The sequence below is a fragment of the Aotus nancymaae genome, unplaced genomic scaffold (genome assembly GCF_030222135.1).
Source record: "Aotus nancymaae isolate 86718 unplaced genomic scaffold, 86718_ANA_hifiasm-v0.15.2.pri h1tg000046l, whole genome shotgun sequence".
Lineage (NCBI taxonomy): Eukaryota > Metazoa > Chordata > Mammalia > Primates > Aotidae > Aotus > Aotus nancymaae.
Window position 1 is genome coordinate 23,172,713 of NW_026988460.1, and position 27,060 is coordinate 23,199,772.

Below are 27,060 nucleotides of genomic sequence, written 5' to 3' on the forward strand. Positions count from 1 at the left end.
ATAATAGTAATAGGTCACATTTTTTTGGCTTCTTCACAAGTCTCACAATTTTGTATTGGATACTAGAGACTGTGATGTTTTCTGTTGGGTGTATTTTGTCATCTTCTTTCAAAGGGTATTGTGGGCTTTTTGGCAGGCAGTTAAAATACTTGGGGATCAGTTTGTCCTTTTAAAACTTCTTTTTAAGTTTGCTATGTAGATACAGAATAACCTAAGTCTGTGGTTAGTTTAGCCCTCCTTCTAAGGCTTGATCCTTCTGGGACCACTACTGAATGTGCCAGGTGTTTAAAGAGGTCTGTCCCTGAATGCCTCTTAGTATTGTGTGAGATCCAGGAGTTGTTTATAGCATCCTAATAGTTGTGTTTGCCCCAGTCGTTGTTATTAGCCCTACCTTGTATACTCTCATTCTATGGGTGCTCAGCTTAGTATTCAGCCACAGACTGAAGGAGAACTCATGCAAGTTTCTGGAGCTTTTTCTCTGTGCAGCTCCTTTCTCACCATTACTCCATCCCCTACATTTTGTCTCCTCAGTCTCCCAGAACTATAATCTCTGCCTCATCAATCACCAGACCCTCATATACTGCTTGAGTTCCCCCTCCCTGGACTGTAGTCCAGATAGTGCCTCCCGCAGAAAGCTTAGGTGAGCAGAGGGCAACCTTGTTTGTCTCTCTTAAGGATTAGGTCCTGTGCTCTCCTTTGTCTAATGTCTGAATATGGTTGTTTCATACATTTTGTCCACTTTATGGTTGTCTCCAGCAGGGAAAGAAAATCTGGTACCAGTTATTCCATCATGCCTGGAAGCAGAAGAGCTCAAATCTGCTCTCTGGTTTCATGGAACAATGATGGTTTATGTGTTCCCATTCTAGGTAATGTAGGGATGAATGAATGAATATGAATGTAATAAAGTAAAACAAATTACCAATGATGTAATCAGATCTCCTACAGCTTAGAGAAGCTTTAACTTCTCACCTTAAACAAGACTACTTAGTCATGTTGTCAGTTTAATTTAAGGTCCATTCTTCCTCCTAGGCCATGCATATTCCAGATGTTATCCCTTTACAATGGGCCTTTAGTTACTCCTTAACCCCACTGGAATGCCACCTCTAATGACATTAGCTCTCTTCTGTGATTCTCTGAAACATAAGGGTAGGAACACCAAGTATGCCTTATTTCCCTGAGGTACAAATAGTAATCTTCAGCTTGCTCCAGTGATGTTGGAAATAAGTCATCCAACCATGTTTTTAAGGTCAGGCACACTGATTTTTGTCTATCTTTTAATGGAGAAAATAAGTTTCTCTTTATAAGATATAAAAGTGTAAGTTCTGCTATGGAGATGATAGCCAGTCTCTTCACTCGATTTGTGTTTGGGGTTTGGATTTTGTTAATCATTGGGGGACATGGTGAATCTAAGTGGGTCTCACATATTTTTATGTGTATTTTCTGACAGACTATTCTTCAAGGCTTGTAACATACTAGATTGTTTATGTGAGTGACAAATTAATCATTACATGAAGTTAAGTCTCTTTTATAAAAATCTACAATGTATATTAACTTGTGTTATGCCTGGTGTGTACTACACCAGATATTTTTTTTTTTTTTTTTTTTTAATTGCATTTTAGGTTTTGGGGTACATGTGAAAAACATGCAAGGTTGTTGCTTAGGTGCATACGTGGCAGTGTGATTTGCTGCCTTCCTCCCCTTCACCCATATCTGGCATTTCTCCCCATGCTATCCCTCCCCAATTCCCCACCCCCCCGCTGTCCCCCCCCACTCCCCCACAACAGACCCCCATGTATAGTGCTCCCCTCCCTGTGTCCATGTGTTCTCCTTGTTCAACACCCGCCTATGAGTGAGAACATGTGGTGTTTGATTTTCTGTTCTTGTGTCAGTTTGCTGAGAATGATGTTTTCCAGGTTCATCCATGTCCCTACAAAGGACGCGAACTCCTCGTTTTTAATGGCTGCATAATATTCCATGGTGTATATGTGCCACATTTTTCCTGTCCAGTCTATCATCGATGGGCATTTGGGTTGGTTCCAGGTCTTTGCTATTGTAAACTGTGCTGCAATGAACATTCGTGTGCATGTGTCCTTATAGTAGAACGATTTATAATCCTTTGGATATATGCCCAGTAATGGGATTGCTGGGTCAAATGGAATTTCTATTTCTAGGTCCTTGAGGAATCGCCACACTGTTTTCCACAATGGTTGAACTAATTTACACTCCCACCAACAGTGTAAAAGTGTTCCTATTTCTCCACATCCTCTCCAGCATCTGTTGTCTCCAGATTTTTTAATGATTGCCATTCTAACTGGTGTGAGATGGTATCTCAATGTAGTTTTGATTTGCATTTCTCTAATGGCCAGTGATGATGAGCATTTTTTCATATGCTTGTTGGCCTCATGTATGTCTTCTTTTGTAAAGTATCTGTTCATGTCCTTCGCCCACTTTTGAATGGGCTTGTTTGTTTTTTTCTTGTAAATCTTTTTTAGCTCGTTGTAAATTCTGGATATCAGCCCTTTGTCAGATGGGTAGGCTGCAAAAATTTTTTCCCATTCTGTTGGTTGCCGATTCACTCTATTGACTGTTTCTTTTGCTGTGCAGAAGCTGTGGAGTTTGATTAGGTCCCATTTGTCTATTTTGGCTTTTGTTGCCAATGCTTTTGGTGTTTTGGTCATGAAGTCCTTGCCTACGCCTATGTCCTGAATGGTTTTGCCTAGGTTTCCTTCTAGTGTTTTTATGGTGTTAGGTCTTATGTTTAAGTCTTTAATCCATCTGGAGTCAATTTTAGTGTAAGGTGTCAGGAAGGGGTCCATTTTCTGCTTTCTGCATATGGCTAGCCAGTTTTCCCAACACCACTTATTGAACAGGGAATCCTTTCCCCATTGCTTGTTTTTATCAGGTTTGTCAAAGATCAGGTGGTTGTAGATATGTTGTGTTGCCTCCGATGCCTCTGTTCTGTTCCATTGGTCTATATCTCTGTTTTGGTACCAGTACCATGCTGTTTTGATTACTGTAGCCTTGTAGTAGAGTTTGATGTCTGGTAGTGTGATGCCTCCTGCTTTGTTCTTTTTGCTTAGAATTGACTTGGCTATGCGGGCTCTCTTTTGGTTCCATATGAAGTTTAAGGTGGTTTTTTCCAGTTCTGTGAAGAAGGTCATTGGTAGCTTGATGAGGATAGCATTGAATCTGTATATTACTTTGGGCAGTATGGCCATTTTCACGATATTAATTCTTCCTAACCATGAACATGGAATGTTTCTCCATCTGTTTGTGTCCTCTCTTATTTCGTTGAGCAGTGATTTGTAGTTCTCCTTGAAGAGGTCCTTTACATTCCTTGTTAGTCTACACCAGATATTAAGCAACTAAATGCAAAAAGATAAGTAAAGGAGACACAATTATTTTCACTATTTTATGTTTATTCAAGTTTTCACAGCCTTCCTGGTGCTGCACTGAAAATACAATATAAGCAAAACTAGAAAACAGGTGGATTTCATTAGCAGAGAAGTTGTCCAGGTATAGAGTGTGTATTACCTTTCACACTATGAAAATACAGCAGTCTATGTGCATGTCAAAAATGCCATATGAGCCAGGAGGCTTGACTGAGACAATGTTTGGTGAGGGAAGGAGAGAGGCAGATTTGCAGGCATTTAAGATTAGAGGATTCCTAATTGTTTCCATGGCATAAGGATCTCGTAGGAGTGTTAAAAAGAATCTAAAGTAAAAAAGAAAAAGTCCAGTCCTCTAATGACTTTCAGGTTTTCAGCATGTACTAGTTCTTTGATTTTATGAATGGGAAAAGGTAGCATGTATCCACTGGCTTAATCTAAGGTGTCAACAATCCTTCTCTGAAGTTATTGAAATAAGAGGAGTGCCCACAATTTCTAAAGATCTTCCGGTGATAAAAGAGGAATTGCGTAAATGTCTGGCTGCATGCATCAGAATGATTCAGCGTTTCACACAAGAAAAATTTACTCCCATTGACTTTCCAGTTAACTAAAATTTCAGGAATAGTTTCTCCTCATATTTTGGTGAGTCAGTCCAGAGGCAAGAACTGCTTGCTCCTGCAGCAGTCATGGTTTCTGAAAGCTGGTCAGAGATTTGCTTTCACTGCCCTTTCTTCATCTCTACTTTTCCCCAAATACTCACTTTTGACTGAATGAATGATGTGGCCAGAGCAGGATTCTATCCTACCTGCAAGCAGAAAGTTTTTCTAAACCAGATTAGCAAGGGCAAGATGGCCAGTGGGCTAAGAGCATGCTCTAAACTCCTTGCAATTGAATTGTCTAATTCACCTGAGAAATCTGCTCTTCTCTTGCTTATCAAGCATGCTCATAGAGGACCTGATAAGGGAAGGAAATAGGATATAAAGGCACTGCCGCAAATCTGCAGCGTGAACATCTACCTAATAAAGCCTTTGTTGAAGGCCCATTAACTTTAACTTCCATGTCTAATCATACTGTCTAAACTTTACAGAACCTTCAGAGAATGGCGTGCAGTTTGTGTAGCCAAGTTTTCTGGATGGCTTTTTAAAAAGTAATTGTTCTGGAAGGAAATCATCAATATTTGTTTTTCCCTTATAAAAAAAAATAGAGTTCCATTTTCTTGAAGACATAATCGTTTTTATTTGTTTATTTATTTATTTTTAGATATGGGGTCTCACTCTGTCACCCAGACTGGATGGAATACAGTGATGCAATCATAGCTCACTATGGCTTGATCTCCTGGGCAGAAGCGATCCTCCCTCCTCAGCTTCCCTAGTAGCTGGGACTACAGGTGCGCACCACCGCACCCGACAAATTTTTTCTATTTTGTGTAGAGACGGGGCCTCATGATGTTGCCCAGGCTGGTCTTAAACTCCTGGGTTCAATCTATCCTCCCTCTTCAGCCTCCCAGAGTGCTGGGATCATAGGTGTGAGCCACCATACCTGGCACCACTTTTAATTTGTCATTTTTAATTGGATATGGGCATAGGAATTATTATTGCCTGGTTTCTTGTGCAGAGACTCCCATACGAGTAAAGTTCATTGACTGTGGTGCATAGACTTGGTGACATATATTTTGTCTGCTCAAAGACATTTTTTACTCTTTTTTGGAATGTGTGTTCCAAATAGGCAGAGCTGTTTGGGTTTCATTACTATATTATATAGTTTTTTATACACTGAAGAGTTAATTCTTACACTACCAAGTGGAATAGCAGATGCTATGGTGCAGGGCCCCAAATGTCCCTTTCAGGACTGAGGCCCTCTTTGCCCAAGCAGCATGTATTGAGTGCTTAAAGCTCACAGCTGTTTCTCTATGGGATTCTCCCTCAGCCACAGAGAGCTGCTTTGCCCAAGGTTATGTGCCCTCCCTGGGTGCAGCTCATATCCAGTGACCAGTCAATGTGGATGTTCAAAGACCCAGCCTCTCCCTACCTTGACTGGAGATAACTTTGAAAGGCCACCCCAGCTCCAGAACTTTCTGTGGGACCAGTGGAGGCCTCTGTTGCAACTTTATTGCTTCCCTCACTCCTTTATTCACTGAGAGCAGTCCCAGCGAGCCTTCTGCAGGCAAATCTCCATCTCAGAGTCTGTTCCTCAGGGAACCCGCCTTAAGCGAGGCCACACAGTAAGGAGTTCCCAGGCTGACGTTAGCCAGCTACTTCTTCACATTCCCATGATGTGAACATTTTGCTTTATGATGGTACAGCTGGTCCCTGAATAACGTTGTCAGTTCATTCTAAGTTCGATGAGGAAAAAACCTATCCCTGGCTGGAGCCGCTGTCTGTGTGGAGTTTGTACGTTCTCCCCATGTCTATGTGGGTTCTCTCAGGGCACTACACCTTCCTCCCACATCCCAGAGATATGCACATAAGGTTCATTGGCATATTCCAGTGTGAGTAAGTGTGTGTGTGTCCTGGCTGTAGCGGTTCCTGCCTTGTGCCCTGTGCTGCCTGGTTGGACTCTGGCCACCTGAAACCCTGAATTGTTATAATTGGGTAAATCTTCTTATTTGTTTTTAGTTATCTTTCTTAAATGTATGTGTAGTTTACATTTATTTCAATGTTTACTGTTATAAGTGTTGTGTTCTTTATTTAGAAGATTCATGGTTTTTGTGACCAGAAATATGCCATAGGAACTTAACTCTTGTTTATATTAGTCTATGGTAAAATCTATGTCTTCAATGAAATCCCTATCAAAATACCAATGACATTCTTCACAAAAATGAAAAAAAAATCCTAAAATTTATATGGAACCAAAAAGATGCCAAATAGCCAAAACAATCCTGAGCAAAAAGAACAAAGCTGAAGATGTCACACTATCTGACTTTGACATTTGCTACAAAGCTGTAGTGATCAAAACGGCATGAAATTGGCATAAAAAGAGACACATACACGAATGGAACAGAAGAGAGAACTCAGATATAATTCCACACAAAGCCAACCTATCTTCAACAAAAGTGCCAAGAACATACACTGGGGAAAGGACAGTCTTTTCAATAAATCATGCTGGGAAAACTGGATAAATATAAACAGAAGAATGAAACTAGACCTCTATTCCTTACCATACACAAACATCAAATCAAAATGGCTTAAAGACTTAATTAACTCTAAGACCTGCAACATGAAAGTACCAGAAGAAAACATTGGGAAAATGCTCCAGGTCTGGGGAAAATTTTTTATGTAAGACCTCAAAAGCACAGACAATCAAAGCAAAAATAGACAAACGTGATTACATCAAGTTAAAAAGCGTCGGCACAGCAAAGGAAACAATCAACAAAGTGAAAAGACAACCCACAGAATGAGGGAAAATATTTGCAAACTATCCATCTGACAAGGGATTAATAACCAGAATATATAAGGAGTTCAAACAGCTCAATAGCGAGAAATCAAATAATCTGATTAAAAAATGGGCAAAAGATCTGAACAGACATTTTTCAAAAGAAGACATACAAATGGCCAACAGGTACATGAAAAAATGCTCAGCAACACTAATTATCAGAGAAGTGCAAATCAAAACTATAATGAAATGTCATCTCACCCCAGTTAAAATGGCTTTTATCAAAAAGACAGGCAATGACAGATGCTGGTGAGGATGTGAAGGAAGGGGAACCTTCATACACTGCTAGTGGGAATGTAAGTTAGCATAACCATTAAGGAGAAGTTTGGAGGTTCCTCAAAAAACTAAAAATAAAACTTCCATATGATCCAGCAATTATACTACTAGGTTCATATCCAAAAGAAAGGAAATAAATACATTGAAGAGATACTTGCACTCCCATGTTTATTTCAGTGCTATTCACAATAGCCAAAATATGGAGTCAACCTAAGTGCCCATCAATGGATGAATGAATAAAGAAAATGTAATATGTATACACAATGGAATATTATTCAGCCATAAAAATGAATTAAATCCTGTCATTTGCAGCAACATGGATGGAACTGGAGGTCATTATGTTCAGTGAAATAAATCAAGCACAGAAAGATAAACATTGAATGTTTTCACTCATATGTGAAAGCTAAAAAGTAGCTCTCATGAAGGAAGAGAGTAGAATAGTGGTTACCAGAGGCCAGGAAGGGCAGGAGGAAGCAAGGGAGAATGGAAAGGAAAAAAAGAAGATAAATGTATTTATCACCACTGAACTATCTACTCAAAAATGGTAAAGATGGTAAACTATATATTTTTTACCTTAGTAAAAAATAAAGACTGGGCGCAGTGGCTCGCGCCTGTAATCCCAGCACTTTGGGAGGCCAAGGCGGGTGGATCACGAGGTCAAGTGATCGAGACCATCCTGGCCAACATGGTGAAACCCTATCTCCACTAAAAATACAAAACTTAGCTGGGCGTGGTGGCACGTGCCTGTAGTCCCAGCTACTTGGGAGGCTGAGGCAGGAGAATTCCTTGAACCCAGGAGGCGGAGGTTGCAGTGAGCTGAGATTGCGCCACTGCACTCCAGCCAGGCATCTGGCGACAGAGCAAGACTCTGCCTCGAAATAAATAAATAAATAAATAAATAAATAAATAAAATAAATAAAATTTTAAAGATTGGTTTTATTATACATTGTTTTGCTTAAAGTTGTAATTTCCAAGACCTATTGAAGACACTGAGTGAGGACCTCTGTCTTGATCCTCTTCTGCACCCATTTCTTGATTTCCATATTTTCTAGAGAATTCCTTCTTTGAGTGGAGATTTTATACTTTACTAGTTGAGTTCATAAAAATTAGGTTTCAAAACATAGAGTATAGGCTAACATTTACTGCATTATTATTATTTTGAGACAGGGCCTCACTCTGTCACCCAGGCTGGAGTGCAGTGGTGCCATCTCAGCTCACTGCAGACTTGATCCCTGGGCTGAAGTGATACTTCCACTTCAGCCTCCCAAGTAGCATTTTTTGCAGAGATTGGGTTTTGCCATGCAGGCTGTACTGTATGACCTTTATTGAAGAGGTTTTGCGTCTTTGCTTCTAACCTGTGAAGTATCAATAATTTTTCTTATAATTTTATTTTTTTAATGTTAGAAATGTTCATTTTGACTATCTTCTGTTTTCTTTATTGTTTTATACCAAAGTTTATGTTCCAAAACAAAATAATCTTTATGAACACACATTTTCCTGTCTTGGACTTCTTCGAATTCCTTAGCTCTGATATTCTTGCTGGTAAAATTTAGACAAGTGTTGTATACCTTCATTCTTTTCTTTGATGTAAAGTCTTCATCCTACTATTTTGACAGTTCACTCTGATAATCTCTCTACTGCATTAGTTCCACCTGGAAATTTCTAGTCCTAAAATACTGAAGTAGCCTGGTTAACCAAGTTGAATTCAGAGATTAGAAAAAGCATTAAGAAAAACTCTAGTATTGTAATGTAGTGCAAATGTTAATTTAGTTACATCACTTATGAACAAAAAAAGTATCACTGATCAAAACAAGCATACCCTAAACTAATGTAACTCATTTCACAGACTGTCTATCATTGAAGGAATCTTAGAGATCATCTAATCCAAGTCCCTCATACCACAGATAAAGTCCAGAGAGAAGTGAATTCCCCAGAGTCACAGAGCTGGGTAATAGTGACAAAACCTGGAACTTGAAGCTAGGTCTCTTGATTCAGAAAGCTTGGTACTCTGCTATGTAAGCACTGAATTCTTTTTACTTTCTCTCCAAATCACTCCATGAACCGAGAGAATTTTCTTGACTCAGTACTTTGGTGACCACAGTTATTTTTGCTTCATTGCTCTGTCAACCTCAAGTGAGTTTCTGGCATTCCCAGTTCCTAATTTGGTTATGCAATCTATCAACATAATTTTGCCAATACAATTTAGCTTGGATGAGAAAACACTTAAGCACTTTCATCAATAGTAGTTTTTTTAAAAAAACAAACAAGTTGATAAGACCATTTTATCGGCTCCAGGTGAACCCAATGTACTAAAATAATTGTTAGAACCTGCACATGTTCCTTTTATAAAATATCTCACATAACGTGTGTCTTTGTGTGAATTTTAGCCTCACTTTGTGGTAGAATGAACCTCTTTGTCTGACTGAAAAGTACATGCAAATTAGTTCACTTCCCATAAACTTGGGCTCCATCTAAACAAATTGGTTAACGAAATAAGTAACAAATGAATATCCAATTATACAAATATTCATCATGGAGGGCCACCAGGGTGAACTTTCAACATGAATAAACATCTTGGAAATACTCAAAAAAGATAAGAGTGGTGCCAAGCTGGAGGATTCTATTTCACAATATTTTCCTTTCATATCTCTGGTCTTTGTCAATATCTTTGGAGTCACCAAGGCAGACAAGCAATTGACAGTTTCTTGCAGTAAATTATTTTGCCTGGAAATCCTGCATAGCAGGTATTGCCTGACTTAGCTGGAAATGATAAACTAGCAATGTTGTTATTCAAGTTGGGAGGACCTGAAGGAGCATAAAGCTCCCTGCTGTATTTTCATATCTCCTAAAGGGAGTGATAAAGAACTTCCCTTTAATGGAGGGGGCTGGGGATGGGGTGAGGGGAGCAAGAAGAACCAGAATTCTTCAAAGCCTTCCCTTTGGGTTAAACTACCCAGAGAAAAAGCCAAACCCAGCCTTGACCCTACCTATAACTCCATTCTGCAGCAACATCTCCAAAGATATCACAGATCTACAAAGATTTGAGTTATAAAAATGTTCCCCTGGCTTCTCATGGAATATTCTGAACTGGCTTAAGAAGTGTTCTCCTGTGTCTGGTGTGGGTGAATCTGACCTGGCTTCTTGTATTTGCCTGAAGTGAATGAACTGTACCAAAATGACCCACATCCTTCCCAGGGGTTTGGTGGGTGCTGATACTTAAGGCACTGCAGGCATTTTAGTGTCCTGCTGCCTGTCTAAAGCCAGGTGGCCTCATTTAAAAATTCTTGAGCCTCATTCTGCACTAGCCTCCACCACCACCATCACCACCACTAACCTCCTGGCATTCTTCCCTAGAGCACTGGGATTCAGGCTGAGACCTGCTTTCTTACAGAGATGTTTCCTTCCTATCTGGCATATCCAGGTAGAAATCACGTTTCATAATGTTTTTCTCCTTTTGTTCTCAGATGTCCTAAGTCGGCTCCCTGCAGCACATGTCAACATTAGAACACCTGGGGCAGAGCTGGCTCCCAGAACAAGAGAACCCTGCCAACAAGCTTGCTTAGTGTTTCTCTGCAGTGGAAATCTTGGGACTGGGGCCTGCTTAGAAATACCCAAGATAATGCAGGGGAGGAAAAAAAAAATGCAAGGCTTCCTATTAGAACAAGATAGAAAACCACACAGATCATTTTAAGGAAGCCAAGCTTTGGACTGGATATGAGGGGAAATGGCATAGGGAAGGCGGCCCATCACTGCCCCCTTCTTGTTGAGTGTACTTTGGGCTTTACTTCCTTGGCTGCGATTGCAGCAGATTCTGTTGCTGACCTTCTATCAAAATGCTCCCTGGGTAATGTGGGGTCCAGAACCAGCTCTTGAGAAAAGTGGAAAGGCTGCTAAGCATATGCAGGACAAGAAGCCCCTCCCTCAGCTCTGTCTCTCAATCACTAAGAATGTTGATTCATTAAAGTCCAAACTTGCGCTGGTACCATCTTGGCCTCTCATGCCCTCCCTGGTCTCTCTCTGTCACCTCCATAAAAAGCTACAGGTGAGTCAGCTGCAATGGGAAAAAGGAAAAAGGTGTGTTTCTGGCTCCCATACACATGACTCTGAGCAGAAAACAACTGCAAACAAAGCTTTAAACCTGAAACTCTAAAGGGCAGGGTGTGGGAAGGTTTGCGGCATGGCGCGGGCAAAGTTGAAGTGGCATGTTCAGCAGGTTGGACATGTGTACTTTCCTTCCATTTAATAATTAGAAAGGAATTAACTCTCTCCACTGAACTGCGGTCCAGCTTCTGGTGCTCCTCGTAGAAAATACCATTAAGACAATACCAAGCTTCAAAGCCCATGCATTTCTTGGCCAAGGATAAAGGGTTCCCTCTTTCCCTGCAGTGAGTCCCACCCCTCTGAACCCGGCCCTGGTTACTCATGTTCTAGAATGTTTATTAATTAAGTTTGCCATCTCTGGTTGATTTTGCAGAAAGATTTTTTTTCACACTTTGGAATCAAGCTTCTGGACACGAGTTGGTTGGCAGTCTATTTGCAGACAAGGATGCAGAAAGAAAAGTCCTTGGACTCCATGCTGTGTTGTGTGGCTGCAGAAGGCTGCCTCTAGTGCCATTCCTCAAGGTCTGCATAACTAGAAGTTATCTGTGTTGTTAACAGGAGACAATATCACCTTCTCATCCCTCTGTGGAATGTTGCTAGGTAAGAAATGAGAATTGTCCACCCAGGTCTGGAGAGTCCTCTCATGAAGGACCAGCAGATATTTTGTAGGAATCCTGGATTGTTTCCCTTGATATGAGGCTTAAACATCTAGAAAAACATTATGAAATGTGATTTCAATCCACCTGGCAGTAAGGGACCATGTGGTATTAGGTTTTTAAAAACTCACACATACATACAACCATGGAGACAAGTTTTAGCTTGTACCTTGGAACCCTTAGTTAAATCCCAGGAGACAGTGCAACAGAGAATGTGTAGGGTGGGATTCAGTGGACTCGAGTCAGACCACCCAGCTTCCAATCCCAGCTCCTTCACTTATTAATGCAAAGTAGGAGACAGCAACAAATACTGAACCTCTTTGTGCTGTGGTTTCCTCATCCGTAAAAGGGGAACAATAGTAGTCCTTACCTCACAGGGTTGCTGTGAGGATTAAATTATGTTTGTAAAATGCTTAGAAGTGTGGCTGACACATAGTAAGCTCTATGTAAGTGTTTGTTAAATAAATAAAATAAAGGTGTGCGTTGCAATTGTGTTAGTTTGTGAGGGCTGCTATAAGATAGTACCACAGGCTGGGTGGCTAAAACCACAATTGATGGTCTCACAGTTTTGGAGGCTGGAAGTTCGAGATCAAGGTGTCAGTGGGGTTGGTTTCTCCTGTGGTCTCTCTCCTTGGCTTGTAGATGTCTGCCTTCTCCTTGTGTCCTCTCATGGTCTTCCCTCTGTAACTGTCTGTATCTAAATTTCCTGTTCATAGAAGGACACCAGTCATACTGGATTAGGCCCTGCCATAATGACCTCATTTTAATTTAATTGCCCCTCTAAAGGCCCTGTCTCCCAATACAGCCACATTCTGAACTACTAGGGGTTAGGACTTCAACATATGCATTTTGGGGGGTGGGTAATGCAACTCAGCACATAGCAACAGTTTTAACATGAGCTTCTCTGGCTCCAGGGGGACTATGTGGAGCTGAGGTAGACGTGTGTAATAGCAACTACCAAACCACACACAAGGAGGTTCTTCGAACTGTATGAATCACCTTTCAGACCTGGTATGTTCATCCATATCCATCAAACTCTTATTTTATACTATACTCACAGGCTCTGCCTCTTCTGGGGACTTTAGGAGCATATTTCTTTAATTGGCCAAGTCTTTCATTTTCAAGTTCCTAGGGATTCTCCCTAGTCCTGGTGTCCTTTTGTTAAAATCTATCTTTGACAGACTTTGAGTATGCTGTTCATCAATCAATCCTTCACCTTTCCAGAGTAAGAGTCTTAATTCTTTAAGACTGCTGGCATACAGACTCAACCTGTTCTGTTTTTTAACTAATTTGATAGTTTTGTTTCTAATTCTTCATGACATGCCTTAATGGGTGGAACAGAATATTCTGTATCTGACCACACATGCCAGAGTGTTAGCTTAGGAGCAACTGGCTTGTTCTGATGGGGAAGGAAGCCCAAAGAAATACCACAGGAGTAGTTAATTTTAGAAGTAGTAATGAAGATAAAATCCGAGTATAAGTTAGAATAAAATGAAAGGAAATTTTAAAAATCAGTAATGCCCCCAAACCTGAAGACACAGTGGATTAGGCTTTGAGCTTCATAAGAGCAGTTTACTCTTTGTTGTCTAGTACCCTTGTTTTTTTTAATTCTCCATTGTGACTAATGTAATTTTGAACATATATAAGTGCTCAATGAATAGTTGTATATTAAAAGCATTTGATTGAGGCTAAAGTTTAAAAGAAACTATCTTAGGGCTTATCTGCAGAAAATTTATTAAATTAATTATATGCAAAAGTACAAGTAAATGACTCAAAGGGGGCTTGAATATATAAATTACTCAAAAGGGGCTCAGAAGTAGAGGGCTTTTCTCGTATACGACCACTTACTCAAAGGGAAAAATTTCAAAAATATTCTCATACAAAGAGGAACAATCTACTTAATTTGAGAAAACAGTTTAACCCTCCTGCTTTAAACATAAGAAGAGAAACAAGAAATCGTAGATGATAGAAGAAGGACATTTGCCTAGTTCATTTAAACCAAATCCCTCAACAGAGGCTCAGAGAGATGAATTAACTTGTCCAGCATCATACTGGATACCAAACTGCTAACCTGATTCCCATATCCTATGCTTCCTCCTTTCTCCTGGTGATTTATTTAGTACATAAATAATTTTAATAGACTTCAGTTTCAGAAAGCATACACAGTAGTCAAGAAATGGGTGCAACTCACCTGTTCACTGACAGATGAATGGACAAGAAAGATGTGGTCTCTCCATGCAGTGGGATGTTATTCAGCCTTAAAAAGGAGTGAGCCTCTGACACATGCTATACCATCAATAACCCTTGAGAACACTGTGTCAAATGAAATAAGCCTGTCACAAAAGAATAAATACTGTAGGAATCCACTTATATGAGGTTCCTTGTGTAGTCACATTCATAGAAACAGAAAGTAGAATGGTGGCTTCCAGGGGCTGGACGAGGGAGAAACGCGGAGTTGTTTAATGGGAGCAGAGTTCCAGTTTTGCAAGATGAAAAGAGTTTTGGATGGTCACACAACAGTATGAATATTCTTAACATTACTGGGCTATATGCTTAGAAATAGCTAAGAGAGTAAATTTTATGTTAGGTAGTTTTTTTGCCACAATTAAAACAAACAAACAAATAATAAATAAGGGCTAGGTGCAGTGGCTCATACCTGTAACCCTTGGAGGCCAAAGTGGGAGGATCACTTGAGCCCAGGAGTTGAGATCAGCCTGGACAACGCAGAGAGACCCTGTCTCTACAAAAAATTAGAAAATTAGCCAGGCATGGCAGTGTGTGCCTGTAGTCCCAGCTACTCAGGAGACTGAGGTGGGAGGATCCCTTGAGCCCAGGAATTTGAGGCTACAGTGAGCTGTGATCACTCCACTGAGCCCTAGCCTGGGCAACAGACTGAGAGTCTATCTCTAAAATAAATAAATAAGAGATAGGTAGATTAGATAGATAAATAGATAGACAGATAGATAAAAAGGGAAAGTATAGGAGATGAAAAAACACAGAATGATGAAAGGGAAAAAGATAAAGGGTGCAGAATGCCAAAGAGAGAGAGAGAGAAGAACAAAGATGCATCTTGCTTTTTGCAGCCATGGAGCTTCCACTGCTGCCCTCTTCCCACATCCAGACTTCTGCTCTGATTCTCACTTCCACTCACTGCACCTACCCATCTGCTCACCAAAATCACTCTGCTATTCATACCAGGAGTCCCTCCTCTACGATCAAATTCCTGATCCCAATTTCTACTCTCATACCTCGTGAGAGGCCAAAACCCTCCTCCAGTTCTTCATTCTCTTCCTCCCCAGGGCTGACCATCACCAGGTCCAAACAGCCCTGACCTCCTTTCTACTCTCCAGGTGACCAAGGAGCAGAACTAAATACAAGTGTGAAGATGAAATTTATTTCAGAATCTATCATGCAGCTCCTGAGCAGGCAAGGGGCTCTCACTGTGCTCAGCCCACAGGCTCTCCATCTTCTTGGACCAGTTGCTCTTGCTTTGCGCAATCTTCTCTACTTGATGCCTGCACTGTTTCCTTCCCTCCCTCTATCTCTACACACCCTACCCCACACTCACGTCACTACCTCTCCTACACACTGTTGAAATTGGCTCTTAGGCAATAGTCATGCTAAAAATAGAATTATACTACCAAAATGATATGGAACAGTATGGAAAGATGATGATTTATTTTCATGTGTTAATCTCTCAGGGAATATTTGCATTGTAGTGGGTGATACAACTCACATGACCATCTCCTGAATGGGAAAATGTTAGCCATCAGAGGCAGACCAACTTAGGGTAGTGAGACCTTTGAGGTACCCACCCAAAAGCCGTCTAGCTCTGCCTCCTTTTCCTTCTTTTCTGCTCCCCAAACCTGGTGTGTGTCAGTGGCTTGTCTGAGAAGCCAGGGTGGCTTGTCATCCTGAACTCCTGAGAAGGCTGCCCCTGTCTCTGTGACAGTGTCACCTTAGAGAGAAACAAAACTTTAAGTGTTTTGGTGTTTGGCTCCATAGGCAGAGATTCCAAAATCCCTACTATTGAGTAGTTAATAACCCACATCTGCCTCCGCTGGGTAGCTAGTTCAGAAAAATTCTCATTGGGAGACTTCAAAAGAATGGCCAGTTGAAGTGTATTTCTTAAATTCCTGGTAAATCAGGTTCCTGATGGAAGCTTTCCCCAAACCTGCTGCTTTTAGATAACATCAAATTCTTGTATGAGCTTCATCTTTTAAAATGTCTTCTTTACTTGGTTGGAAAAGCTAGTTAACAATAAAACGGTCAGAAATTGCTAGGGAAGGTGGGAGAGAAGCAGAGAATGTGAATCATATGAAAGCATCAGCTCCTTATTTTACTGAGTGCTGACTTGGCAGAAGTGATTTTTTTTTTTTTTAAAATGTGTTTCAAATATGACTAGGTACACATGGATTATAGAGGTCAACCCTTGAAAATAAATTCTTCACGGAAAAGCATTTTAATGAATGGCACATATGTCCTTCTAAATTATCAAAAAAAGTTCAAACACTGGGGTCAATTCATAGCTGGCATTATGGTTATGACATTTGTTAGTCATTCTGAATGCAGCAAAATAAAAACATGCACCTCTCTGTATGCCTTTTTAGTGATAGCTCATCTTTTGTTCATAAGCAAGACACCCAAATATCTAAGCATCAGTCTCTGTACTAATGAATGGACTTTCTGTTCTCACTCACCTTGAGTTGTGAGAATGGAAGATCAGATAGTGTTAATTGTTTTCAATTTCACTTGGCAATTGGTAAGGGAGCTCTAGAGCCCTCATCATGTCTTGTATTGCTCCCTCCTTGAAGAGGCATGCCAATTAAAGCAAGAATCTCTGCTGTGGCATATTTAAAGCCACCCCCAAGTTTTGTAGCACCAGTACAAAGCAGGAGAAAGTTCAAAATGAGAATTAGTTTTCCAAGGAAGAACAGTACAAATAAATCAGTCTCTCACACAGACTGCAATCAAACCAGCAAAAAAAAAGATGTAATCACCAACAAACCGATGGCAGCTGCCGAGCCAGGCTAGCTGTTAGGGTGATTGATAGCTGGGATTTCTTCAAAAGGCAAATCCAATTCTATAAGAAGAGCTAATGCTCCTGGGTATCCAATAAAGCTTCCAGTAATTCTGCTTTTTCTCTCTTCTTAGTCATCTTATTTTTGTCCTTTGTTTATCATTTGGAATGATGACTCATTGGCTATTGGGCTCTTAACTTTCATTTTAGACATAAGGCACACTGCACCCTCTTGAATAGTATGGAATTCCCTTTTTAGTTGAACATGTTATGGCAAGTCCTAGAGACCATAAACCTAAGTAAGTCTTATTTACAAACAAGTTATCTCCTTTTATTTCTTAAAATTTTTTTCTTTTAAATACACTTTAAAACAGAAGAAATACTTCTTCCCAAGGGCTAAAATTTTAGTCTCTATTTTAACTCTTCTTTGATCCACTTGAATTTCAATATTTTTTTTTGAATGGACTAAGTTAAACCTGGATATTAGGGGCCAGGAAAGAAAGATTCCTCCTTTCAGTTTCCCTTAAACTTAAATAACTAACACTTTGGTTAGGAATTGACCCTAAAAAGCTTTAATTAATTTTTTTCTCCCAGAATCAATGCTTTAATGTTGGTGTTGTTTGAAAGAAGAGTAAAACAAAATCAAAATAAATAAATGAAATAAAGAGGTTTCTGTAAAGATTTTTAAATGTCAGGCGTTAGAATGTCTACGTGTGCACTATATTTCATAATTGTTGTCATCATCAGATTGAAAAGCCCTTATTAAGCCATTAAGTCTGCATGGTGCTGTGGTAAGCAACGCATAAAGAGAACTACATAAAGATAATTCCCATTTCGATGGGTGGAAAAGGGAAGCTAAGACTGAGGCACACCATGAAGATTATAGATTTGTTCCAGTGGGCGAGGAATTATGAAGATTAAGAAACATATGGGGGAGTTTGTTTGTTTTCACAGTTAAATTTGTTAAAAAGCAGAATAACTATACAACTATAGAAATAGAGAGGCTTTAAGGATCACCCAGACCAATCCTCTAATTTTATAGATCAGCAAGCTGACCCTAGAGCTGCAAGTGAGTTGCCCAAAGTTATAGAAAATTAAAAGGAACACTCAGGATTGCAAACTAGGTTTCCTAAATCCAAATTAAGTATTATTTTCATTGCACCATTTTGCCTTGATGTTTTCTAAAACACATTAGTAAGTTGTGTATGGATGTTGTGTCAGCAGAGATTTAAATTTTTTCAGATTAGAAATGGCAGGATTCGGCTGGGTGCAGTGGCTCACGCCTGTAATCCCAGCACTTTGGGAGGCCAAGGCAGGCGGATCACCTGAGGTCGGGAGTTCAAGACCAGCCTGACCAACATGGAGAAACCCTGTCTCCACTAAAACTACAAAATTAGCTGGGGGTGGTGGCGCATGCCTATAATCCCAGCTATTCAGGAGGCTGAGGCAGGAGAATCGCTTGAACCCAGGAGGTGGAGGTTGCAGTGAACCAAGATTGTGCCACTGCACTCCAGCCTGGGCAACAGGAGTGAAACCCCATCTCAAAAAAAAAAAAAATGGCAGTATTCATTTAAGAGGTGAAGAGTAAGAGATGAGAGACAGGGAAGAGCACATCTGAGGGAAAGACACAGTGAAGAAGCAGGTGGAGAGGAAGGAGCTGCAAGTTGACACTTAGTCCCTCCTACCAAGGAAGAATAGTGAGATGTCTGGACAGCAGCGGGGAGCACCTCACTGGGCCACAGGATGCCTGGGTTCTGCCTCTCGTTGGCTCTGGACAATGAATCAGTTACTTAACACCTCTGTATCTTAATGCCTTTGGGGATAAAATAAAGGGTTGAACTGAATGTACTCTGCGGTGTCCTTTCCTGCTTTCTCAACGTTGTGATTCTATTCTTTGATGGGCAACAAAACATTGGGTAGTGCTATAAAAAGAATCCTGTGTTGTTATGGAGAAATGTGTAAGCTTCCCACAGGGCCACGTGTGAAAATATAGTTAGTAGCCATGCACCAGGAAGAATTATCTCTTTCACTAAAGACCACAGAAACACAAAAAATTGGGAAGTATTGTTGTTTCTTTAGTTTTAGTTTCTTCTTTAACCATATAGGGTGGTTTGGGTTTGGTCTTTATTCACCTATGTGTTAGAACTAGGAGAGCTAGGTTTTTTGTTGTTGGTTGAACAAATATATGTATGATCCATATATATGTATGTAAACATATATATTAATAACTTTAGGAGTTATTGATAAGGGGAATGTTTCTTTTTTTTAACTCATTTGGTTAAATTCTTCCTTCTTATACTATTCAGCTATGAAAACGAATGAAATCATGTCTTTTGCAACAACATGGACGGAACTGGAGGCCACTATCTTAAGTGAAACAACTCAGAAACAGAAGGTAAAATACTGTGTGTTCGGGGTGAAGGATGAGAAATTACCTAAAAGGTACAATGTACACCATTAGGGTGATGGTTACACTTCACTACTAGGCAATATATCCATGTAACAAAGCCGCACTTGTACCCCTTAAATTTATACACATTTTTTTAAATGGGGGTAATAGGTGAGTTTAGGGGAAAGTTTCTCTGGTATGGAGTGGGTGGGGAAGCTGCGCTTTTCGGCTTACTCTGTGATGTCTCCAGGGGAATGCTGTGGTTATAAAGTGTGCACATTCTTGTACTGGATACTGTTTCTTGCATTGTCCTCAGTTTTTAAAAAATGACAACTAGATCACACTGGTTGGCTGGTTTCTATTATGTTAAAAATTTAGCTAACAGGTGTCTGCTAGAGACAAAGTTGACTATTAAAATAAATTTAACAAATTCCTAATCCCAATTTGGAAACCCAAGGGTATAAAGGTTTTTGTTTTTTTTTTTTTTTTTTGATGATGTGCTAAATAAAACTTTCAAACTTATACATATAATTATGAAGGCAGAGAATCAAAATTATAACCCATCTCAGCAAAAAGACAAACCAGCTTATGCCATATTTCAACAAAGCCCATTTCCTGAGGCCTGAAATAAGTGCAGTGCACATCTAGCCGTAACATCCCAAATATTTGGTCACAACCTGCCAGGTTCTATGAACTGTCTATGTGTTTTGGATTATGCCATGTGGATGTTTTGTCTGCATGGCACTGCATATCTAGATGTTTGAAAACATCCAGATGATGGACTTTTAAAATTTTTGTTTTGATGGAATATTTAACATTATAACTAAGAAGCATTCCCAATCAATACATGGACATCATCAGCTTTCAAAAAAGCATAGACTTTATTTTATTTTAGATTAACATGGGAGCGTAAAAACATTTATAACTATTATACTTTAACTCCATTTTGCGTATTGACTTTACATTTGCAAGAATTACAGTCTGAAATAGCATAAACTAAAAAGCAGTTAAACCATTTCTAAAATATTTAGAACATTCTCACGCATTGTCAGTTTGTCTGTTTTTTTTTTTACATTAAAATTTGATCTTTGCCTTATTGGAACTATGAAGAAATCTAAATCTGAATAGCTCTTTTTATAATACACAATCATTGTTTGTACTTGCAAAACTGGATTAAGAAATCACTGGTATTCTTACAGGTTTTTTAATTGCCAAAGAAAATTCAGCATATTTCTGCTTAGCCTTGAAATTTCCACCAACCAGACAGAGACATTGTGTACCACCCACACTCTTCTCCTTGGCTTTCCCAAGTCCCCAGGGAAATCTCAGCTGGAAGCCCGAATGACATGTCCACACTCCTCTGCGGCTTGCTGTGTGACAGCTGTGCTGCAGGTGAAACAATTCCCCTGCTGAACCCATGAGGAGGTTGAGCACTTCATTTGTTCAAATCAAACAAAGATCTTCCTTGTACTGTCCATCCTGTCCTGTATCCAAAACTACAGACAGCAACCTCTCTTTGATGAGAACACCTTTCTGTGTGTTTCTCTTCTTAGTTTTAGACATCACACTCCACTGGGGTCATAACAATATTCGTAAGCAGAAGCACATTGCAACACATGTAATGAGTACAGCTTCCTTTAGTTCTGCAAATTCCTCAGTTATTCAAGTCCCAATCCCTGCCTTTTCCTCTCCCTCTCAAAACCAGCACACATACACCCACACACAACCACACACACCACATCACACACACAGTTATTAAAAACTGGCATAAGAAACTAAGTTTCCCCCAAACCATCATCCCTGAGTTCTGCTTCTGCAACCTCCGCCTCCTGGATTCAAGCAATTCTCCTGCCTCAGCCTCCTGAGTAGCTGGGATTACAGGTGTGTGCCACCATGCCCAGCTAATTTTTGTGTTTTTAATAGAGACAGGGTTTCACCATGTTGGCCAGGCTGATCTCAAACTCATGACCTTAGGTGATCCACCCACCTCAGCCTCCCAAAGTGCTGGGATTACAGGCATGAGCCATTGCGCCCTGCCTACGTTGCCTTTTTAATAGACTCAGGCATCTCCCAACCTGAAGCTATGGAAGCTGTTAATTTAATATACTTACTCTCCACCCCCCACCTTCTTTCCTTTCCTTTATTCCTCTCTTTCTCTCAATATAGTGTGTGTGTGTGTGTGCATGCGTGTGTCTGAGAGAGGGTCTTGCACTGTCACCCAGGCTGGAGTGCAGTGGCACAATCATGGCTCACTGCAGCTGCAAACCCCTAGTCTTAGATGATTCTCCCGCCTCAGCCTCCTGAGTAACTGGGACCACAGGTGCACCCCATGATGCCTGGCTAGTTTGTCTGTGTGTGTGTGTGTGTGTGTGTGTGGTAAAGATGTGGTCCCACTATGTTGCCTAGGCTGGTCTTGAATTCCTGGACTCAAGCAATCCTTCTGCCTTGGCCTCCCAAAGTGCTGGGATTACAGATTATGAGCCATTATTCTGGGCCTCCCAATATAGTTTTTTCAAAAATTTTTGCTAAATGAATGTTCTGTGTTTATATTACTATTATTATTTTAGAGACAGGGTCTTGCTCTCTTGCCCAGGCTGGAGTGCAGTGGTACGACCATGGGTTGCTGCAAACTTGACCTCTGGGCTCAAATGATCCTCCCACCTCAGCCTCCCAAAGCACTGGGATTACAGGCATGAGTCACTGTGCCTGGCCTTTTTTTTTACATTATTATTACCATGCAAATATTATTCATGAGCAAGCCACATAGTACATTGTATGAATATTCCTTTTTTTGTACGTTATTTTTCAAATTAATAATTACCTCCTTTTTGCTCATTTGTTTCTTTTTACTACCACCAATTCTTCCTAAATTCTTTAAAGAACTGTAAAACTCAGTTCAACAGACACATCAGATAGATAACCTATAGATATAATTTTGGGGGAGACATCTGTCTGGGAACCCTTCTATCCTCCCACTCCAGGTGGGACCAGTTGCTCTTTTTGGCCTCCTACCTAACGTCAACCTTGCCTTTACTGTCAACCTGAGAATTGCCCTCCCTTTCTCCAGTATTGGTTCCCCTCGTTCCTGGATTCTTGACTTTTTTGTAATTAGTTTACTCCACCGTTTTGTTGGACCACATTCTCTAGTAACTTCCTAAGAAAAAGTAAGTGGGAGGCAATTCTTTAAAAAAACCTTTTTATTTGTTAATTACTTCAAAATTATAGAAGAACTATAAGATTATTACATGAAACACTCATATAATCTCCACTCATTCTCTTTTCTATTATGTTTGCTTTGCACACACATGTGCGCACACACACACACACAAACAAGAGAGAGAGAGAGAAAGAGTCTACATATATATACACTAAAGATACTTTTTGGGCCGAGTGTTCTATCTAATCTATCATCCATATTCCAATTTTGTCAGTTGATCCAAAAATGTTTTTCATGTATATATTTCTCTCTAGAACAGGATCTAGTCTAGTATCAGACACTGCTTTTAGTTGTCATGTCTCTTTAGCCTACTTTAGTGTGGAAATTTCCACATCTATCTTTTTCTTTCATGACACATTTTTTAAAAAGAATAAAGCCCCTCTCACTTTTATTTTAAATAGAATGCTCTTTGTTTTTATTTCCTGATGATTCTGGTTATGCATTTTTCTGGTCAGAATACCACCTCAATGATGTGTCCGTTTTTAGGACATCACATGTAAGAGACACTTACTGTCCTTTTACCCCTCACTGGTGGTGTTAATTTTGGTCACCTGGTCAAGGTGCTATTCAATTTCTCCATGTATAGTTGTTTTTCCCCCTGCAATAAACAATCTGTGGAAAGACATTTTGAGACTGTGCTATTATCCTCTTAATTATTGAAAATTTTCCCTGAACCAAAATCCATTAATGATTCTTGCCTGAACCAATCTTTACTATGATGGTTGCAAATGACAGTTTAATTCCTCCACTTCCTTCACATTTACCAGTAAGCCCTCAGCATTCTACCGAAAGAAAGAGCCCTCCCTTTTCTTCCCAGCCACCCATGCATTCACCCTCCCATCCAATATCTGTCCATCCATCCATCCATCTCTTCATCTATCCATTCAATCTATTTATCCATATATCCATCCATCTATCCAGCTATTTATCCACATATCCATCTACCCTTCCATCCATCTATTATCTCCCTTTCCTTGGTATGGACTCATAGACTTCTGTTTTTTTCCAGTGGTTTATAATTCCCTGTCTCTACTCTGTCTTTCTAGAATTCCTGTTTTAAAAATTCTAGCACAATCCTCTAGTTGTCTTATCTTTCCTCTCTGTTTTTCACCTGCTGGCTTCTTAATGCTACTTCTGGGACTGTTTCTCAACTTCATCTTCTAATACTTGTATTGGCTACTCTTATCTTTTTAATTTTCAAGAGCTCTTACTTGTTTGTGATTGTTCTTATTTGGTGGGTACTGTGTATTCTCTTTTGTCTCCCAGAATATTATTCACCTGTTTTCTGCTTCTTGTGTTATTTATTTTCGCTGAGTTCTCTTTTTTCAGATTATTTGCTTTGATTTTTTAATTATTTGTGTGGCTTTCATTGTGGGGGTGTTTCTCAAAAATTTAGTGATATTTGGCAGTTTATTTTTAAGAGTCAGGCATGATCAGTGTTTGTTGAATGGTGGACTTTGCTGTGATGTGATTCAGTAAGGCCCATTTATTTAATTGAGATGCCCCTAAATGTCACTATCTATAATTTGTTTTCTCCTAAAGTAGTTTCTCCAGGGGAGAATCATGCAATCTTCTGGTGGGAGTAAAGTGTACTGGGGGTTAGGAGGGCTGGAGGGATGGTTGGGGAAAGTGAGGGTTATAAGGTTGGATGCCAGAGAACAGAGGAGGGACTCCTGCCACAGTGCTCACCTCTACTCTCCATTATGCCTACAGTTCCTGTGCCAGAACCTCTCTCCCTCTTTCAATTTCTCCAAAAAATAAACCTCCATTCCTTTATAGGGTAATGGAGGTATAGTCACTTCACTGGGTGAAGGAATAGAATAGACGTGGAAGTGTTCTTGATACAGGGTTTCAGGCAATCTTCAGTTCTCTGCTTCCAACGTTCACCTGATACATCCAATTCCTGAACTTTCTAGGGTTCTGTAGAATGAATCAACCCTCTTCTCATTACTCTCTGCATCAGTAGACCTGGATTTTTGCTTTCTCCACTCTACTAAGTCATTTCTTCCACTGCTCCTTCTACTCCCCACCTTCTAAAAATGTGGAGAATCTTCCATCCATTGTTGTCTCCTCTTTGACTCCCTTTATACTGGTGAGTTTGTGCCATGATAAATTCCCATTTTGTCATTTTGATGATGTTTCAAAGGGAAACAGAGGTAAAGATATGCATTGGATCCACTTTGTTTAACTGGAAGGTGAACAAAATATGAATCTGGATGAAAGAAGCAAAGTCCAAGATTGTAATTAGCATTCCGGCTGCCTGCCCTTATTCCTTTCCAAACCACATATAAATGTCTCCTGGGTATGAGTGCTGTGCACCTAAGTTTGTTTTGTAATCGGGAGAAAGACGTGATCCTAAATGAATAATGTATGGGAAAATGTGAGGTGGCTGCTCAGGGGAGGGTGTGAAGAGAAGTGATTCACGTCCTATTTCTTTATATGATATGTAATATTGCATCTCATCTGCACACCCCACATGCCTTTGCAAGATAGATCTAGAAAAATGAAACAGCTTCAAGTAGACCCAGTAATGGGAATTGCCATATGGATTGGCTACAAATGACCCCCATTTCACCATTGAAAATCATAATTCAAATACAACATAAGATACAAGGATGGATTTAATAGAAAATTCAATTAGAAAATAGAAGTTAGTTTTCATGTATTCAACAACGCATGTTCAACACCTATTATGTACTAGACACCATTCTAAACACTTATTTCTGAAGTTTTTCTTGCTGAATTATCACTGACATCCTCAACAGGAGAATGTGTGTTTTTGACAGAAATGCAGACAAAACCAAGCTACAATGATGAACTAGGGAAACTGTGATTGACTTTCCACAGTAATAGAACTGGAGAGTGACTGTGAAGCATTATCTGCCTAGGATGTAACTGACTTATCTCACAGGGATTTACCAGTTTTACCATGTTTGAGTGATAAAATATTACTTAGCTATATAAGAGAATTATATTCTATGATTCTGTAGCTAACTGGAAATAAATCAGTTTGTCCAAAGTAACAGTTTATTTATCACTGTTCACTTTGTGTGTGTGAAACCACAGCCAGAGTGCCGGTGAAGTTTATTTCTCTTCTCAAGCAGTGATGTAATACAAAAGAAAGACCCACTAGAGGATCCACCAGACCAAAGGGAAGAGAATTCATATATCACTTGGTACTCCAGTAAACCTTGACAGAGTTTTAGTTAAATAATATGATACAGGAAGAGAGGATTATTTTCAATACAACTCCTTCACAGAGTTTATTGATAGTGAGCGGGAAGAGGGAAGGAGATTGTGGAGCCTTCCACAATATATCATTGAATAAATGAGGGACATCGTGGTGTGTATGGTAAGATCCAGTCCATGTTTGCAATGGGGGAAACATATGTGAATGTATTTATACAGGGAGTCCAGCAGTACTTACACAAATGGTTAAGAAAGGTGATGACAAATTTGCAGAAAACCTTAGACCACGTAGTGACCACCTTCATTCCACCAAATATCAGAGAGGGCAATGATATGGAGCAAAAGCTAAGATACTGCTTATGGCAGTGAAAGTTGGTACCACCATTTTGGAGGGACATTTGGAGCTTCACCTCAGAAAAATGCCAACGAAAACAGTGAGGAGATAGCATTTTGTGTCCATGAGGTTGGAAACAGTTTTAAAATCTTGGAATACTAAGGGTTGACAAGCAGGTGGGAAAGTGGAAATGATACAGTGGAAATCCAGATGACCACTCTGAGGAGCATTCAGGCAACAGTTAGACTTTTTAGAAACATTCTGCATCTAGAATCCTGGCCTCTGTGAGGCTGCCTGTTGTTGCCTGTACCAGTGAATGACACTGAGCATAGAACTTTTCAGGCATGTCCTTTTCACTCAAAATGTTTAGATGGTGCTTCAATGTTTTGGGTGAATGTTCCCATGCAGAAGTTTTGAGCCCACCTAATGAATTCCTTTTCCCTGTGCAAGTGACTTGATCCTCTCTCCCGGGATACTTGTAGGAATTTTCTTTATCTTCAGCAGCTTCACTAGTATTCTTCTTGATATTGATTATTTTCTATGTATTCCCTAAACTCTCTGATGTGCAAATTGAAGTAATCATTGTGGTAATGCTGCCTCCTGTCATTGAATATGTCTTTGATTTAGTTTTCCATGTTTGTTCTGTGACTTTTTACTCCTGACACATTTCTTTGTTCTGGAACTATATTGTTTTCTCCTCAGTTTCTTTCCTCAGCATTTCCAGCTCTGTGGGGGCCTTATTCTTTAGTTTTGTTATCTCATCTTCCCCTTAAGCTCTCAACTGTGTGAAGGATAAGCATTTCTTCTCTTTCTAGGGTAAGCTTGGATTATTTACCAGTTCTGCACCTTTTTTTTTCTTTTCCTTTTTGGGGGCCTGTAGAGGGGAGAGTAACAAATTTTTGCATGGGTCCGGCATTCAACTTGTTTTGCCTGTTCATCTTTGGCAAAGCAATCCTATCCTGGACTATTTGCCCCCAAGATAGTGCAGGCAAATTCTCCTAGAATCCAAGGAGCTTATCAGGATAATATTTGGATTCTCCCCTAAGGACATATGTTG

The 27,060-nt window shown here is 39.9% G+C and overlaps 1 protein-coding gene across 1 annotated transcript in view; it reads left to right on the forward strand.

The window, feature by feature from the left end:
- The first annotated feature begins 11,781 nt into the window (after positions 1-11,781).
- PPARG (peroxisome proliferator activated receptor gamma) overlaps positions 11,782-27,060 on the forward strand; it is a 196,232-nt gene continuing 180,953 nt past the window's right edge. Inside the window, exons 1-2 of the mRNA XM_064362035.1 lie at positions 11,782-11,798; positions 19,181-19,269. The gene's annotated coding sequence lies outside the window, so the exon portion shown is untranslated. The remainder of the gene's footprint in view (positions 11,799-19,180; positions 19,270-27,060) is intronic.